The sequence below is a fragment of the Camellia sinensis genome, chromosome 11 (assembly GCF_055761805.1).
Source record: "Camellia sinensis isolate YWXY chromosome 11, ASM5576180v1, whole genome shotgun sequence".
Classification (NCBI taxonomy): domain Eukaryota; kingdom Viridiplantae; phylum Streptophyta; class Magnoliopsida; order Ericales; family Theaceae; genus Camellia; species Camellia sinensis.
In genome coordinates this window covers 20,055,135-20,072,704 of record NC_138971.1, presented here as the reverse complement: position 1 = coordinate 20,072,704, position 17,570 = coordinate 20,055,135, and the positions used below count along the sequence as shown (strand labels likewise).

The 17,570-nt window shown below is 36.7% G+C and overlaps 1 long non-coding RNA gene across 5 annotated transcripts; it reads left to right on the top strand.

The window, feature by feature from the left end:
• Nucleotides 1-2,460: 2,460 nt before the first annotated feature.
• On the top strand, nt 2,461-7,788 carry LOC145801868 (uncharacterized). 5 transcript variants are annotated; one of them, XR_014343601.1, is made up of 6 exons: nt 2,469-2,742; nt 3,494-3,547; nt 4,499-4,638; nt 4,741-4,886; nt 5,529-5,698; nt 7,595-7,788. It is a non-coding gene; the product is annotated as an uncharacterized LOC145801868 (long non-coding RNA). The 5 variants fall into 5 exon arrangements; XR_014343600.1 differs by having other exon boundaries at nt 4,499-4,886; XR_014343602.1 differs by having other exon boundaries at nt 3,494-3,604; nt 4,499-4,886.
• Nucleotides 7,789-17,570: the final 9,782 nt, after the last annotated feature.

Below are 17,570 nucleotides of genomic sequence, written 5' to 3'. Positions count from 1 at the left end.
CTCCATTAAAGCTTGATTCAAAGATTCTTGCTAAGGATCATAGACTCTCTAAGACACATCCAAAGGATCTTAAAGGTACCAAGAAAGAGTTTGGAATCCAAGAAGTTTATCCTCCTAAAGAGATGAAACTTTTGAACTTTTTATCACTTTATCTCTCTTGTTGTTCATTCCTAAGCTCTGTTTTTCATTCTATACTTGTAATCATATGATAAGTTCTCATAGATGTAGATGGGGGTAGAAAGTAGCCACTCATCCATTGAGTTGATAGTGTTATTTATTTTACCATAGTTTTACTCTTTTTTTTTCTTGATTTCTAGAGATATAATCCGTGGTTATTGTATATATTGGAACCTTGTGGATGTGGTTGGAGGTAGAAAGTAGCCACTCATCCATAAGTTTGATCATATAGAGTATATTCTTTCATTTTATACACTTTTTTTTTTTATCACATATCTCATCATTCAAGCATGTTGGTCCATATGTTTCAACCCATGCTCAATCTAAATGAGTAGAGGTGATTGTTTCATGGGGCTATTTGTATGATCTTTGAGATTTGACGTTGAGAGAGTTGTTGCTTTCCATTTCGATTGAATTTTTTTTTTTTTTTTTTAAAGTAATAGATTTGGGTTCGAAGATGTTGAAGACTCTTTTCTCAATCATTTGTGAACATGGAAAGGGGTGGGAACATCCTTGTTCCATGAACAGAAGAAGAGTTTTCAATAGCCTTTGATGAATCTCTTGCTTTAAAAGTAAAGCTTCTATTAAGAAATGGTAGGCATTAATCTACTATCTGTAATTGATAGTATGAATTTGGGTAGTAACCTACCTTTATTTACAAGAAATAATTGTAGGTTTCTATCTATTTCTTAGTCTTGAATTTCTTCTTGCTTTAATTCTTTTAATTTGATGAATTGTTGTAAAATAACTGTTGTATATGGCCATTTTGTGTTATTGTCAAGGGTTGAGACTTATCTACGTCTCCCTTAAATGTTTTCTGCAAGAGGGAGAGGTAGAAGGGATGAGTACCCCTTAGAAGATGTACTTTGCGTCTGTTCTGGACTTTCTATACCAAACTGAGTTTTCTCCGAATGATATGTTCGGCTGAGCATCCTTTTAGTCAACCAAATAAATTTGTGTATGGCTAGATGAATTTTTCAAAGTAGAACAGGACAATTTCTGTGGAGTGTTCTCCTGGAAATTTTGGGACTGCTGTTTAATTTCTATTATTAATTTAGTATGATTTGTTAGATTCAGCATTATTTCAGCTAACTTAATTCATTGTTGTAATAATTCCTCCACCCCACATTTTTTCTTGTTTTTCTTATTCATTCAATTGTTGTAATAATCTCTCTCTCCTCGCTCTTTCTTTTCATTTGAATTATTGTAATAACTTCTAACCCCGCATCTTTCTATTCCTTTTATTTACATGCTTTATGTATAGCATCATATCCTATTTATCATAATTCATGACTTGCATACACTTTTTATGCATTCGGGTTCAGCTCATTTTCATTTATGGGTTTTATCCTTTCCAACTTGATTATGTATGTTACCTCATGCCTTAAAATGATACACATGTCATATGTTAATAGCCGAACCTCTAGATGCATTTTGTGTATGTATTGCATTAGCAATCTGTATATAGGATCATACATATATTTCTAACACTTTTTTTTTTTTTTTTTGAGGGGGGTTTACCATAGAGTACTAGGTGAGCATTTTTTGTTTTAGCATATTATATATACATGTTATTTATCATATTCATTACTATACCATAAAACTAGATGCTTAAGTGAAATATCTGTACGAATGCCAGTTGATGGAGGTTGTGTTGCCTGTATTAGAATGCAGTTGATTCTTATGCTTATGAGTTTGTACAGAAAGGTTTTTCAAAATGCGTGAAATCAAAGCATAACTAGAATAAGTGACACAATCTATACTCGTATGTCTCAGATAGTAATGTTAACATTGTTTAAATCAGAATATGAACATATATCAACTATCAAAATCATATCATGACTTAGTAAAGGCTAATCTTTTGATTAAGTGAGAGGGGGTGCTCAATTAATGACATTCCCGCCTCATACTTACGTTCCCGAGCCAAGACACTTGTTATGACCAATAGTGACCTTTGGCATGAGTCACAAGCTTCTTAATTTTTTTCTATAAAAAAAAAGAAAAAAAATTAGGTGACGACTCTAAAATCTGACGATGTATACACTATAAGAAATTAATCTTTTAGAAACTAATATTTAAGGACTAGTTGAATTTGGTCGCTACAAATAATTTTTAGAAACATATTTAAATATATGATAATTTACTTATAAGATTGTAAAAATAATTATTAATATTCTCACTTAATATATACATAACTTTTTAAGACCAATAAATTTAATTGCTAATCCACCCTTAACATTTTTAGCAACCAAATATTTTTATCATTTTAACCATTAAAAAGTCGAGTCCCCACTTCAGTCCTAACGGGTTTGCTAGCAATCAAAAAGTTGCAACTCTCATTCTCTCTTCAACGGCTTTGCTCTCTCTCTCTCTCTCTCTCTGCCTATACACATATATATGATCTACAACATTGATCTGATCATCTCTTTTTCTTTCTCTTCGTCATTTTCTACATCACAATCTTCAATCAATGGAAGATTTCATCATGGATTCATTGAAGAAGAATATCGTTTGTCGATTCACTTCTCTTCCGAGTTCTCTCTCACCTTGTATCGAAAACCCCAGGTCAGTACTCTCTAAACTGTTAAAATTATTGATATATATGAAGTTTAAAACTCTGAAACTCTGATTTCTAAATATATAGGGACCAAGTAAACTCTGATTTCTAAACTCTGTATTACTTCAAACTCTATATCAGAGTTTTATATATGAAGTTTCTGATCTTAATTTCTGTAAATTTTTTTTGTATCTTTTTGTGTTTTGTGATTGTTGTTCGAGTTTCTATATATGAATTTTTCTATAATTTTTGGCCTGATGGAAAATGATGAATGATTTTTTTTTTTTTTGTTTTTGAACTTCCCATTCATTGACTGATTGATATCAGAAACTTCATAATATGTATATCTGTTACTTTCTTTTTTCTTGATGGATTCTATCTTGTTGGTGTTTGATTGAACTACTACAATTTTATAATTTTATATTTTGCCCACCATGTGTTTGACAATATGCCCAATGATGATACTATGAAAATAATGATTGTGTTCCATAGATATGAATCACATAGCTGTTTTAATTGTTGGTGTTACGCGTATTATATTATAGTGAGAGTTATAACTTGAGTTGCTCAAGTTGGCTTGCTTGAGGTGCACCTTTTTGTGTAACTTAACTTGAATAATAAACATATTGTTCTTCATTAGATGTTTCTAAACATGAAAGGATGATGTTTCAGAATTTGCTATCTTATGGTGTCACTTCTTACACATTTTCTTCCATTAAAATGCTTCTTAATAAGCAATCATGCCCTTTCCTTTCACAGGTTAATTTAAAACCAAAGGTTCCAAGCAAAGCTGTATGTGCAGAGCATCTTGAGGTGAGAAAAGAAATATTGACTTTATTGAATCTTCAGAAACAGCTACTTCTACCTAAAGTTCATCTTGAATTTGCATCTTTTTTCATTGTTCAAATATTTATATAATTTAAGTTTGTAAATGTTCTGCTGTGCTTTGACTGATATTTCAAGGTTGTGAATTTTCTTTATTGTCCTTTGCCTTTTTATAGTTTATAGAATCCTTAAAGTAACTTTAGGCCATGTTTGGATCTTAGATTTATTGAGGGAAAGCAAAATGAAATAAAAAAAAGATAAGAAACGAGACTAAAGTAAAAGGAGTTAAATTTATTTATTGATTTTTTTTAATGCTTTATCTGATGGAAACAACTTCTTGAATAAACTTGCAATCTTCACATGTGCCTGCAACTTATAGCAAATTAAACAGAAACTTCAAGATTTACAATTCTGGATGCTCCAGTAGGCTGCTCTCTGCCATGTTATATGCATACATATTTATTTGTTTTTTTTCTTTTTATAGTTGAAGGAAAAAAAGCATAGAATATATATCATTTGCAAATTTCAGCTATTTCAAAGGCCCAGCTGAAGTCTCTGTTGATGCTGTAATGTTCCTTGCTATTTAGTATCCTACATAATCCATCTAATTTCTTGCTTTTTACATAGCTAAATAATTTATGAAAGGTTGGTAGTGTTTTCATCAAATATGGGTCATTTTCTTTAGGGAATTTGGAGACCTTACTTGCAAAATATGTTTTTGCTAGCTACTGTCATGTATGGGAATGTTTTTATTTCCTTTTAACATTTAGAGTAAGGAATTAAGGATCCCACTTTTTTTGAACCCTTGGAATTTTTCTGATTCTAACAAATCTGTAATTGTCTGCCCAATACCCTGCCTCTGCCTCCTAGTGTGGGCCACTTCTTTTCAATTTATTCTTACTTGTTTCCTTTATTTTGTTGTTGATCATTTGTGAGCAGATATGAAACTTACAAGCATCCTAAGCAATGAATTCTTGTACTCATGCGGCGGCCATGAGAAAGATATTGTGAGAAAAATGATACTAATTAGCTCGTGTGTGGTTGAAAATCTAGATTCAGTCATGAAAGATACTCTCATGGTTAGGCAAATTTCGCCAAGAGTTTCAAATTATCTGATAAATGCCTCTTGGCGACATAAGCCGTGGATATTGAACTTCCTTTTGGCCGTTTTTCCCTTATAGGATGTGGCAGACAACTGTGTTTCAGTTGAGTTTTTATTGCTGGAGCAACAATCAAGCCATCTTGGCGATTTATCTGAAAATATCAAGCAATTTTGTGAAGCAAATTTCTGATCTTGAGAATTGTTCATTTCATGCCTATCTGCCAGGTTAAATACATATCTGATTGTGTAGGAGACAGTAATTTAGATCATTGAGTGTAATACCTATTTGTTTATAACCATTAACTATTGAATGATTAAAACCTAGTGGCATGCACTTAAGTTTCTGAGTACAAAGTTGCTGAAGTATGTCAGAGAGGGCTCTGATTATAGTATAGATTAATGTATAATCAGGATTGAGGTAGTCCTCCTAGATACCAAATGTAGGAATGCCAAAAATATCCTCTATTTATTATTTGAAGGTGGGTGGGGAAAGTGTGGTTAATCATGAAAACTACTCTTTCTGTTTCTGTATTTTAATGGAGATGGCTGGAAGAGCATTCTTATGGTAAGATGAGAGAGGAGAATAAGTGGAACCATCAACCATGGGAACGATCTAAGAATACATTTATTCTTTTCTAGCCCTTCAGTGAAGCCTGGGATTTTGGTAGTGTTTTTATGCTGTCTACAAATTGGTTGACAAGACTGGGACCAAAAATCTTGATCTAGATTTAAACACAGGGTCTTGCATTGAGGGACAACTAGTGAATTGATATGCATATGTGTACATTGTAGCATATAGGAACTACTCTCAAGTAGAAAACTTGGAAAAGTATCTGTATTAAGTACTAATAAAGAACAAATCTGCAGATGCACATGTGGCCTGGTAAAACGATGGCTATAGGAGTTGAAGGATGACATGGATGAACCATTACAGGCTCGTTTTGTCTTCAAGAGCAACTTTTTCTGCTCTCTAAACCTAATATCCTGCAATGTCTGCGTCTTCCAATTACATAATCGATGAGTTCAGTCCCTGTCAGGTATTTTATAAAAAGTCTGCATTTGTATATATTCTGAAGCATCTGATCTTGAATTATTCATGCTGGTTGATCACCAATTTAATTTTTAGACAGCCAAACAATTATCCTGTCTCATGAAACCAAGTTGTGTAGACAACTCAACTAAGCATCATATTACTTGGTGTGCTAGGTGACAACTACTATTGGTTTTATATATTGTACATAGTGTACATATATTTTATCTCTGACTTTGCCATAAATGAAGCTTTCATTTGTTATTTCCAAGGAGGTCTTTATCTTGGATACTAGGTAGGACACATCAAATGGTGTTCTTGAAATTCTATAATGTATAGATTGATATATTTTGAGGAGCTATTCTTTATGTTACACTTAAACTAGCTACATCTCGTTCTTTATTTTTGTTAGCTTGTGAGGTTATTTTCTTTGTCAAAAACCATGTGTGGTGGCATCTGATTTGTGGCTTTCTAGCTGAACATGCTATGGATCCTATAATCCCTCTCTTTGGTCTGAGGCTGTTATATTTTCTCACAAATCAAATCATATTGCTACTAGTTGCTGGTTCACCAAAGCCTCAATATTCATGAGATATTGAAATGTTGAGTTCTGTGGAATCAAATATCTGTTGTATGCAGAACAGATTAATTTTGTGACATCAGTCGTAGAGAATATCCAATTACTACCAAGCCAGGTCACTTTCTGATTGTATTGTTTGACAAGGTTGAAAAGAGTTGAGTTTCAAAAAGCCTCCACCCAAACCATGTTAGAAAATAGAAAGATCAAGAGAGCAGAGGCTCTGATATTCAAGTAATAAAGCAGTGGTAGATAATTTATGTAACTCTCTGCAAGAGGCCTAATAATACTTCGTTGTTTTATATTTACCAGGGTTAGCACTAAGGCTGCTATTTTCAGTAATTTAGTCTTATGAGATCTTGTCTAATGAGTTTGCCTCATTTCTATTTATTAGTTTAGCATACATTGTTAGAATTTTGTATTATACTTGGCTCCTAATTTTGTTGGTCTAGAAAAGTTTTTTATGGGAAGAAAATTTTTACCATTTTAGTATAATATTAAATATAATACAGTGTATCATTCCTAGATTGCTTTTATATCATCCATGCATTTGCCAAATAACTTGAATACTTCCAAATGTGTAGAAATATAAACATGTTGATGTTAGGTAGTTAATTATTTAAATTATTTTGCAAAGAAATATTACTAACCAAAGATGATCCATCTCACTGCGGGGAAAAAATTGAAGATTGTTTACTTGTGTTGCTGATAGTGATTTCCTCATAAGTTCTTTCAGAATGAGGTGTACCTGAGGAAGAAAAGAAATAGAAACTAATCAATGATAAGAACTAAAATAAACTAGGATTTATATTTGAAGAGGATGCTCTAGAAAGAACTAAAATGTAAATAGCAATTACATTTCTTAGATCAAAGCTATGTATTAAGAGACATTGCAAGTAAATTGACCATTTTTTTCACTTTTTTATCTATTCACTGTTGTGGGGATTTCTGGGTATTAGGTTTTAGATTCAAATTGGCCTTGTCATTGTTTTGATTAATGTTCTCTTTTCTTCTTTGTATCCCTAATTCATTAGAGGTATCCACTGCATAAAAAAATAAATAAATAAATTGAGAACAACTATGCCATCTGAAGAATTTAAGAGGAATTGGAAGAGAATTAACAGTAAGGTTGAAATATTCATGTAAGCTTATCAATAACTTTAGCAAATTCCCTATTCTTAAACAAAGTAAATAAAAAATGAGTTTCTTAATTAGGTGAATGATCCTTGTATATTTAAAAAGTTGAGAATGTGACAATGTGAATTGGTATTTCTTCAAGATGTAGAAGTGTATAATCTTCTAATGATTATCTTATATATTCTGCAGGTCCTTCAAAAATATGTGAAGAATTAGATATCAATTGATGTACCATTCCAGGATAACTGATGACATACCAGTTGACAAGGATACTAGCTTTGAGATTGCAACTTGATATGTTAATGTTTGAAAGTTCTTTAAAAGCAGGATCAAACATTTTGGAAACTTAGAATTTTAATTTTTATAAAATTTTACTTTCTATATATTTGTTATGATTTGGGAATAGAGTCTTTGATGTGTGGATGTCAATTTTTTTCTCTTTTTAAATGATTGGATGACATTTAATTTTTGTGTATTTTTAGCTATCACAACTTTGATTTTTAGCAACGAAAATGTGTAACTTATTTGTCTTTTAGTAACCAAGGATAGTAGTTGTTAAAAATGTCATTTTTTTTTTCCGCGACCAAATTGGGATATTTTGTGACGAAGTATTAGCAACCAAATGTTTGGTCTTGTAAAATCAAATATTTTGTGACAATATAAATTTGGTCGCTAATTGTCATTGTCAGTGACATTTTTAAAAATTCATCACTAAAGACTTTTTGGACGCACTTTTAGTGACTTTTTAGTGACGAATTTAATTTTGTCGCAAAAACTATTTAAAGACCAAAATAATGGTTTTAGGGATTAAAATAATTGATCGCCAAAAGTCTTATATGTTGTAGTGATTTTTGGAATATTTTGCAATAAAATACATTTTCTATAAATGTTGCCAGATTAAGACTCATTTTTTGTTTCACATTTTACTTGTGAGACTGGATTAAAAGATCGGGAGTTGGAACTGTGGGGCATGCTCGGTAACCTCGGAAAGCATCCTATAGAACACAGTCCCTTCTGACTCCTTATTGGCTGGACTTTGAACCTCGAGCCTTGGTTGGTTGACTTCCTCAGTCCAACAGGAGTCCCTTTTTTGTGGAGTTCTGTGGCTTGTGGCCTTGCAACTCGTAGCCTTATGACTGAGTCCTTTGACTAGTCTTGCCTCATGGCTCCGTCTGCCCTGTAATATCAATGCAAGTCCTCGAACAGGCCATGGTTTGTTCCTGGGCTGCCCTCTCCTGCCTTCTCAAGTTTAGAAAGGCTCTCATATCCTGAATTGGAAAATCAGAAACCTGGGATGGTCCTGACCCCATAGTAGGTCTTTTTCCTCGTGTCACTTCCATTCTACGCAGGAAGAACTTTACATCGTTTGAGCAAGCATAATCCTTCATCTAGTATCGTTTCCATTTGGAAGTGGTAAAGTTTCGTTCTTGGGAGTAAGGTAAACTACTAACAATGTGGCTAGTTTCTCCTGCCCTTTGCGTTGGCACAGGTCTCTGAGTGTTTCAAAATGATGCTTTTCTTTGAACTGGCGAGGAAGCTTTTTCCCAGGGGGGGCATGCATCTCCCTCCATCTGCTGTTCACGCGCCGGTGGCTAGTTTTGTCCTTGCTCAAGGACTCTGACCTGATCAGCCAGTTCCTTAAGCTGCTAGTCCATGATGTTAATGACCTGATCACGCTAAGCCAACTGTTGCATCCAAGTGCTTCCCTCCGAGTATTCAGTAGTGGGCAAATCATGTACTTCATGTTGTTCCTGTGATGTTTCAATGTTGACTGGGCACCTCTGTTGGTTTGGGGAATGTGGATCATCTTGTTTTTCTCCAGTTGGGAGATTCACATTTTCCGCCACCTTGAATAGACTGAAATCTTTCACGGGTAAAGCAAGGCTTTTCGTTGCAGATTCCCACAAACGGCGCCAAATTGTGATGGGTAAAAATTGAACCACTTGGTTGTGGCGGTGCTCTATCGAGGATAAGACTACTTGAGACCTGAAAATACACTCACAAAAAGGTAACTGAGTGGCTGAGGAGCAACTTGGGAACTCTCCGATATCTAAATTAGCAAAACAGTAGACAATGGAGCAAAATGTGGGAGTGTAGATTCAGGAAGTGTATTGAATTGTGTGTCCCTTAGACTTTGTTACCTTCTTTATTTATACTCTGCTCCAACTAACCGTTGTGGGCAGTTAAGCCACCTCCCCACTCCTCACGTCATCCCGTTTTCTCTAAGGATTGTGCACTAGCTTGTTGCGTTTATCTAGGAGTTAGTTGGGCCATTATTTTAGGAACACGCCTTTGACTGAATCTGACCCTTGCAGGCGCACATCTGGTATTTCTTGGTCGTGATCATCTGGACTCCTAATTCCTAGACCCAGAGGCCAATGGTCCTGCACTTTCTGGACCCAGATTTCTAGTCTTGTTTTATGGTTTAATTTTCCCTCCCACAGGAAGTATTAATGGAATCATATCTGGTTTAAAATTAAAAACTATTTGCATTAGGAGGAAGAATAATACAAGATGATTCATTACTCCTTGTAGGTTGCAAATAATCAGGTAAACACTGAACAAGTTGAGCTACCTGAATTGGATGAATAGGACTAGCAGAAATGGAAGTTCGACCAATCCATATAATGAATATGAGGCGGGGAGTTTTCAAAGATAGGGAAGTAATCATTATTACCATTATTATCTGCAATGATGTCAAGTGTGTAAGTGACCAGAAAAATCATTTTTAGATTTAAAGAGATTACCAAATAATATCAGAATTAGAATCAATACTTACTAAACAACCGTACTCATCACGACACCAAAGCATGCAAAAATAATAATAATAATAATAACTTAATAACAAAGTAAAATAATAATAATTTTTTTTTAACAATCTTCTTTAATATAAATTAATAAAAGAAATCTGATACTTCTAGAATTGAAAAATACAAACCAAACAGCACATTTAAAAGTTTTCGAAAAATCTCGTCTAATGTGCAGCAGTGAGTGCACTTGACTGTGCACCGAATTTGTTCGAAACTACGGATATATGCTGTAAGCATGAAAAATTTTAGTCCATTATAAATTGTCTCGTATTATAAAGGTTTATGTGTGTGTCAATTTCCGACCACACTGTTAATCAAACATTCAGTTAGAGAACACTAGCAGAATAGATTAAACCTGAACGACCTGTCACAAAAGGAAAGATTCCGGCGGTGGTTCATCTACCCGGGGGCACTCCGACAATCAAGTCACTATCTCTCAAAGATAGCAAAAGTACTTAACTCGCTATTCAGAGCATACAAGCATACCTTAGACCCATGAGGGTGCCTCTTTTTTATAGCCAATACAAACTAAGTCCCAATAGAAGCCTAACTTCAATAGACTTAGGATTACTACTAATCTTGGACTCCCAGTAGGATTGGGATAAACTCTGAGTCTTATCTTTACCCAAACTGAAATCCTCTTTCATTCTAAGACTCTTGTCCCTTATATGCTTATCCCGGATTCCGGTATCTTCGCAGATAACCTTGGCCTAGCCGAGATCATCTCGGCGTCATGACCAGGACACGTGGCACCTCAGCTGGCACTTCGATGACACCTCGGCTACGTGTTGTCATTCAAAAATTATGTCCCCACAACTGCCCTCTAGGTTCTATTACCGCGGCATCCTGAGGTGATGGAACCTATATCATTCCTTCCTTTAATCATGACCCCGGTTCAACTTTAGCTTGTAAAAATTTTTAAAAATTTCAACAAGTGTTAAACATGACCTCGGTTTAACTTCAACTTGTAAATTTTTCTTAAATTTCAGCAAGTGTTAAACCTGATCTAAATTTAACTTCAACTTGTAAATTTTTCTTAAATTTCAACAAGTGTTAAACATGACCTCAATTTAACTTCAACTTGTAAGTTTTTCTTAAAAATTTCAACAAGTGTTAAACTGATCTTGGCTTGAAAATTCCAACTCCCAAGCATCATTCTCCAGCCCTCTACATGGCTTCCACATACTCCTTTGTGGACCTTATATAAAAAGTCTTTAACTTAGGCTGAGCTTTTCTCTTCTCGGACTTAATCATCTAGGCCGAGATCTTGTCTTCTGGAATCTGGGATTTGCTCACTTTAGGCTGAGCTCTTCTCTTCTCGGACTAATCATCTAGGCCGAGATTGTGTCTCCTAGGATTCTCCATGCCCGACCTCCCACGAAGGCCGGTGAGACTGTCCCTTGGTCCCGCCATGTTGAGGGACTGTAGGAACCGTTTTCTGCCCCCCTTTCTAGGCACCTTGCTTGGCCGCTGGAATTGGCGTATCTTGTAGCGGGAACGATGGCTGCATGACATTGTTCTGCATCAGGAAATTGACGACCGTTTGCAGGTCCGCCAATTTGTTCGCCATTCCCTTCATTTCGTCGTCTCTCCGCAGACATCTATCTTTCCATACCTAGAGGTCGTCCTCATTATAATACCCGCTCCGGTCCGATTTCTTCGGTATGCCGCCCTCCTGGCCGACGTTCTTTCCTCCTATGATTCTTATCACGAGTCTCTTCGTTGCAGTTGTTTTCTTTGACGTCAAGGTCAATATGTTTCGCACTCTCAGTAGGGCTATCGTCCCCAACCTTTTCTTTCTGTCCGTCGTTAGCCATCTATTCTCCTTTCGTTCCCACAGACGGTGCCAAATTGTGTGTGTCAATTTCCGACCACACTGCCAATCAAACACTCAGTTGGAGAACACTAGCAAAATAGATTAAGCCTGAACGACCTGTCACAAAAAGAAGAGATTCCGGCGGTGGTTCATCCACCTGGGGGCACTCTGACGATCAAGTCAGTTATTTCTCAAAGATAGCAAAAGTGCTTAACTCACTATTCAGAGCATAAAAGCATACCTTAGACCCATGAGGGCACCTATTTTTTTAGAGCCAATACAAACCTAGTCTCAATAGAAGCCTAACTTCAATGGACTTAGGATTACTGCTAATCTTGGATTCCTAGTAGGATTGGGATAAACTCTGTAAGAGTCTTATCTCACTACAAGAAAAAGCACTATTGGCGAATAAAAAATCACATTTCGTCGCTGAAAGTATAACATTTGGCGACTAAAAATGCATTAGTAGCCAAAAGTAAAGATTTTTGGCGACTAAAAAAATTTAGTAGCCAAAAGTATAGGTTTTGGCGACTAAAAATCTGTTTGGTCACCAATATATGGCTTTTAGCGACAAAAAAATTTTACTAGCCAAAAGTAATGCCTTTTGGCGACTAAAAAAAATTAGTAGTCAAAAGTGAGGCATTCGGCCACTAAAAATCTGTTTGGTCGCCAAAAGTGAGGCTTTTACCCACTAAAAAAAATTTAGTAGGCAAAAGTAAGGCCCTTTGGCGACTAAAAAAAAATTAGTAGCCAAAAGTGAAGCATTCGGCGACTAAAAACATATTTAGCAGCCAAAAGCCAAAAGTGAGGCTTTTTGGCGACTAAAATAATTTTAGCGCGGGAAATTTTTTCTTAACGACTAAAAAATAATTAGTAGACAAAAGTATAGAATTGGCGACTAAAATTATGTTTCGTCGCCAAAAGTGGTCTCCTTTTTTTTTCTACTAAATAATTTATTTTTACATAAATTATGTTCAATAAAAAATAATTATGTTTATATATATACATTTATATTAATATGGGTCTAAGTATTATATAAATAATATATGTTGCATATATAATCATATGATGTTATGGAGGCGTAGTGGAAGGAGTGTATTGTATAAGGTTTATGGTGTGGGAGGTTGATAGTTCAAATCTCCACAAGAGCAGGGTGTAATTTTTTTTTTTTTTTTCTAGAATGAGCTTTTGGCGACTAAATCTGTTTGGTCGCCAATTCCTTGAGTATTGGCGACTAAAACATTGGTCGGTAAATGTATAATTTAAAAAAATATAATTGACTATTGGCGACTAAAAATTTAGTCGCCAAATGTATAATTTAAAAAATATAATTGACTATTGGCGACCAAAGTTTTAGTCGCTGTAGACACCCCATTTTTGACCGTCCTCAAGACTCGGTTGTGCTTATAGGTACATCCGGACACAAGTTCGATTGCTCGTCGGGTATTCAACTTTTGCGGCGGAACATCACAGGTTCAAGCTTTCCAAACTCTGTATCCTTTCTGCCCCATTCTTGGACCATGACTTGGGCCTTTTGGAATGTGCTTCTTGGTGCACTGTCGACCCCTTTTTGGGCCTGTCGGCCCCCTCTTTGTTGCTGCCAGCCATTAATTGAGCCTGCCGACCATCAATGAGCCACTACCGACCATCCCTGATGGCCGGCAACACCCCTGTCTCAGCAGGTTTCACTCCAGATCTTTTGAGCCAGCTGGAATCCTTTTATCTCCCCTCCATACACGTGTATGGAGGGATGAAGCTCTTGCCAATCTTCTTGAAGAAGCTTTGCATTGTTTTTCTTCTATATAAGGAGAGAGCCTCTCTCCTTAGCAGAGGTTCTGTATTTGGAGAAGAAATATCTCTCTCTCTATATATTGTTGTTCATTTGTGCCTTGAAGTCCATTTTCCTTGCACTTTTACACTACAACACATAGAGATACACCACCATCTTTGGGTTGAGGTTCTTGGGAAGGTTACTTGAGCTCTGAAAGTGAGTTTTTGACCCCTGAGGTTGCTGGTTTCGAAGCTAATCTTCAAGGGTGAGTATTTTCTCCTTTTTAGCACTTTTTTGTACCTCATTTTGGCCATCCTTGCATATTGTTTTAGGCCTTTCTTTCAACTGAAAAAAGTCTTGTATTTGAGTGCTTTTGAAGTTTTTTTAAGGTCTTTTTTTTGTTGAGGGTCTTCAACCCTCTTGTTGGCCTTGTTTGGCCTTGTTTTAAGCCATGCCTTAAGGCCTCCGAGCTAGCCTTGGTTTGGCCTTCTAACCACTAAAATCCAATGGATTTTCAGTGGTAGGCATGTGGTTTTGAGGCCTCGAATCAAAGGGGGTGGCCCCCTCTCTTTTGGTTTTTGTTTGCTTGCATTTTTGGCCTTCCAAAGGAGCATGCCTCTATGTATTTTTGAGGCTTGGTTCAGGCCCTTTTTTGTGACTTTTAGGATCTGCCTTGTGTCACGACCCGCCAACGTGACCAGGCCAAAGTATCCAACAAGAGGAAATCTCAAGAGAAAGAGGCTAGTGAAATGGCTTGGAAGCTCCTGGAAGACTTGAGAAAGTAGGAAGGCCAGGAAGGATGCTAGAGAGTTCTGGAACTCTCTAGAATGGCTACAAGAATAAAGGCTATAGAAGAATTGCCTAGAAGACTCTAGAATAATATAGAACATTATACATAATACTTGAAGGTTGTAGAATAGGCTTTTTGAGAGGATAAGGGAAGGATCTAGAATCCCCTCCATCCAAGTAGTTCTAGAATAATCTATTAAAGGTAGTATGTGGAAGTGTCTAGAACACTCTCCACCATAGTAGTTCTAGAATGATCCTTGTAAGGCTATATAAAGGGGAGGCCCTCATTTGGCCAAACCACCACCCAAGACCTAAGAACCAAGAACTAAGAAGTAGATCCAAGTTGTAAGCTTTCTCTCTAGTGTAATACAAAGCTAATATTCTCCAAGTCTCTCTTGTGTGTGTACAATCCCCTAGCTCCCTTCCACTAAAGGCTTACTTAGGTGCAAGCAAGGCGTGCTACAAGCATCTAAGGCCGCACGGTTGGCTTGGAAAGACTGAGGGTTGGTTAATGTCACAGACAGAGAAATCCTGATGCTGCCCTCACTAGAAAATGCTGGAAGCCTAAGGAGATTGCTGGAACTCTCTAGAGAATGGCTAGAAGATGGGAAGCTAATAGAAGGATCTAGAATTCTCTAGAGCAGTCAAGAAGATAATAAGCCCAGGGAGATTGTAGAGCATGCTGGAAGCTTCTAGAATTCCCTGGAGCATTGTAGAAACTTGTATATAGTTAGAGGCTATGGTAGAATCTTCTAGACATACTAGAATAGTCTTAGAGTACTCTAGTTAAAGGGAAGTGTCTAGAACACTCTCCATTAATATGGTTCTAGAATAATCTTTGTAAGGCTATATAAAGGGGAGGCCCTCATTTGGCCAAACCACTCAAGTTGCAATATAATATAAGCATTCTCCAAGTGTTCTCTCTAAGTTCTCTAAGTCTCTCTTGTGTGTGTGCAATCCCCTAGCTCCCTTCCACTAAAGGCTTACTTAGGTGCAAGCAACGCGTGCTTTAAGCATCTAAGGCCGCACGGTTGGCTTGGAAAGACTGAGGGTTGGTTCAGAAATTCCAAGGCCGTGACACTTGGCTCTGTCCATGGCTAGTTTGGTCATATTTTGCATGCATTTTGTGTGTGTAGTGTAATCCCATTTGTAGCTCATCAAAGTAGCATGTTTTCCTAGCTTGTGTTGAGTCCATTTCAGTAGGTTTTTGGTGATGTTTTACCATGCCTTAGATCTTTTTTGGGTTGGTTTTGCCACTCCATGCATGTGCAATACACTTGTAGTATAAATCTCATAAACTAGCTTTATATGCTTCTTGCTTTAGCATGTCATCCTAGCTTATGTTCAGTCCATTTCAGCATGTATTCGGTCATCATTTGGCATGTCATGACTCTATCTTTTGCTGGTTTGGTCGTATTTTGCATGCTCCATATACTTGTAGAACAAATCTTGCTTACTAGTTTTATGTAGAACAAATCTTGCTTACTAGCTTTATGTGCATGATGCTTTGACTCATCATCCTAGCACATTTTAGCTTTGCTCTAGCATGATTTTGTTCTTATTTTGAGGTGTTCTTGGACTTTTTTAGGCTACCATGGCCATATCACTCATGCTTTGTATAGCTATAGTGTAAATGCTTTGACTAGCCTTGGGTTTTGAGGCCCCTATTATGCCATACATGTGATGTTTGCATGCTTTGCCATCATTCTAAATGTTATTTCAATCCATGAAATGTGGCCATACACTTGCATTTGACATCCTTTTAATGCCTTGGAGGCTTGGCTCTTTATGCCTCAAGAATTAACTTTTGTGCATGCCATTAAGCCTAAGCCTTTGGCTCATCATATTAGTGCATTTTTGGTCTTGTTATACCATGATGTAACTTTGTAATACGCTGTCCAAGTCATGCCATGCTTGGTTTCAATAGGTGTAGTGCATTTCCTCTCTTGGAGCCTCGCATGCTCCATGTTTTTGGCCTTGTGTTCTAGCCTATGTTGGCTAGCTTTGAGCTTGTTTTTGGTCTTGTTTGGACCTGCCTTGGGACTGTTTTAGGTTCCCTTAGCCCTTTGGGGCTTGCTTTGTATGGCCATGGCTTAAGTCCCTTTGCTAGTTCTTAGCTTTTGAGCTTCATGCATGCCATGCTTGTGTTATGTGTGTGATTTGGCATCATTCCTAACATCATTTCAGAGCATGTAGTATTGTCATACTTGCATGCTTTTCACTCCTCAAGTGTGCTTAAGAGTTGCATCTTTATGCCTTAATTCTTGGGCCCATTGGCATGCATGCTTGTCTAGCATTTTGTACCATCAATTCAGCACCTTATGGCCACTGATTTGGGCATATCTGAGGTCTGCCTATTTTGGTTTAAGTCCATCCCTTGCATGTTGTTGCGTGCTTGCCTTGCATATTGTTGTATGCTTGCTCCATCTTTGCATGTTGTCGCATGCTAGTTCCATTACATGTTATTGCATGTTTATTACATACTTGGTACATTGCATGTTGTTCCATGCTAGTTCCGTTATTTATCGTTGCATGCTTGCTTTACCTTGCATTGAGTATGCCTTGTAGTTGCATGTTTGCATCCTTAGGACATATTGCATGTTTGCCATGCTTACTTTGCATTGTCGTTTGGATTAAAGTGTTAATCCGAGCACGAGGAATGAGGGGCGTTTCATACTTCAAGTGATGAAACGTATCTCAATTCTCGGTCGCCGACGCTCTTGATAATCCATGATAGAGTTCTAGGCTTTATGTGTTTTCTTGTGTATTCATTTCACATTGATTTGCACAAGTTGGATCTTTGGCCATCATGCATCGGGATGCGTGATTGATGGTCGTGGATCCGACTATGCCTCTCCCTTAATGTTTTGAGATGATATGGAGTGGCATAGTGCGTACATATCTTTGGGAGACCCTCATTTTTCTCTGTTTTGTGCTCTACTATAGCTTGGTGTCCCAACACATCAGTGGCCGGCAGTG